A 2104-nucleotide genomic window follows, 5' to 3' on the forward strand; every position below is an offset into this window, starting at 1 on the left:
CTGATTGCCATTGCTAGAACTTCAGATACTATGTTGAACAAGAGTGGTGAGAGTCGACATCCTTGTCATGTTCCTGATCTCAACGGGAAGGCTGCAAGCTTTTTGCCATAGAGGATGATATTTGCTGTGGGTCTTTCATAGATAGATTATATGAAGTTCAGGAATGTTCCCTCTATCCCTATACTTTGAAGTGTTTTCAACAGGAACGGATGCTGGATTTTGTCAAATGCTTTTTCTGCATCAATTGAGAGGACCATGTGGTTCTTCTCTCTTCTCTTATTGATTTGTTCTATCATTTTTATTGATTTGCGAATGTTGAACCATCCTTGTAACCCTGGGATTAATTCCACCTGGTCATGGTGGATAATCTTTTTAATATGTTGCTGGATCCTGTTTGCTAGGAGCTTGTTGAGAATCTTAGCATCCATATTCATCAGTAATATTGGACTGAAATTCTCCATTATGGTAGGGTCTTTGCCTGGTTTGGGGATCAGGGTAATGCTGGCTTCATAAAAAGAGTCTGGATGTTTTTCTTCTGCTTGAATTATTTGAAACTCCTTAAGGGAAATTGGTGTTATTTCTTCTTTGAAAGTTTGGTAGAATTCCCCAGGGAATCCATCAGGTCCTGGGCTCTTGTTGTTTGGGAGGTTTTTGATCATTGCTTCAATCTCATTACTAGATATTGGTCTATTCAGGTTGTCAATTTCTTCCTGGTTCAATTTTGTGTTTTTAGTTTTCCAGGAATGGATCCATTTCATCTAGGTTGCTTAGCTTATTGGCATATACTGTTGGTAATAATTTCTGATGATTGTTTCTATTTCCTTGGTGTTAGTTGTGATCTCTCCCTTTTCATTCATAATTTTATTAATTTGGACTTTCTCTCTTTTCTTTTGGATTAGTGTGGCCTATGGTTTATCAATCTTATTGATTCTTTCCAAGAACCAGCTTCTAGTTTCATTGATACATTCTACTGTGTCTCTGGTGTCTACCTCATTGATCTCTGCTCTAATCTTGATCATTTCCCTTCTTGCGTGTGGAGTTGGTTTGATTTGTTGTTGATTCTCCAGTTCTTTAAGGTGTAGAGAGAGCTGGTGTATTCTGGATTTTTCAATTTTTTTGAGGGAGGCTTGGATGGCTATGAATTTCCACCTTAGAACCGCGTTTGCTGTATCTCATAGGTTTTGGAACGAAGTGTCTTCATTCTCGTTAGTTTCCTTGAATTTTTAAGTTCTTCTTTGATCTCCTGGTTGATTCAAGCATTGTTAAGCAAGGTGGTCTTTAGCTTCCAGGTGTTTGAGTTCCTTCTGAACTTTTCCTTGTGATTGAGCTCCAGTTTCAAAGCATTATGATCTGAGAATATGCAGGGAATAATGTCAGTCTTTTGGTATCGGTTGAGTCCTGCTTTGTGACCCAGTATGTGCTCTATTCTGGAGAAGGTTCCATGTGCACTTGAGAAGAATGAGTGTTCTGTTGATTTAGGGTGGAATGTTCTGTATATGTCTATGAGGTCCATCTGGTCCAATGTTTCATTCAATGCTCTTATTTCTTTATTAATTTTCTGCTTCAATGATCTGTCTATTACTGAGAGAGGCATATTAAGATCTCCTATTATAAATATATTCATATCAATGTGACTCTTTTTTTTGATTAATAGTTTTCTTATCTAATTTGTTCCTCCCATATTGGTTGCATAGATATTTACAATTGTTAGATCGTCTGGGTGAATAGTCCCTTTAAGAATGATGGAGTGTCCTTCTGTATCTCTGACTACAGTCTTTAGCTTAAAATCTAATTTATCTGATATGAAAATCACTACCCCATCCTTCTTTTGGCCCACTGGCATGAAACTTGCTTCTCTATCCCTTCACTTTCAGTCTGGGTGTATCCTTAGGTTCAAAATGGGTCTCTTGAAGACAGCATATGGATGTGTCCTATCATTTTATCCAATCTGCAGCCCTGTGTCATTTTATGGGCACATTTAAGCCATTCACTTTGAGAGTGATTATTGATAGATACGTTTTGATTCACATCATGTTACCTTTGAAGTTTTCTTCCGTAGATTGTCTCCATATTTCTGTTCAGTGATATTCTTCAGATTTTTTCT

Source organism: Meles meles, unplaced genomic scaffold (genome assembly GCF_922984935.1).
Source record: "Meles meles unplaced genomic scaffold, mMelMel3.1 paternal haplotype, whole genome shotgun sequence".
Classification (NCBI taxonomy): Eukaryota; Metazoa; Chordata; class Mammalia; order Carnivora; family Mustelidae; genus Meles; species Meles meles.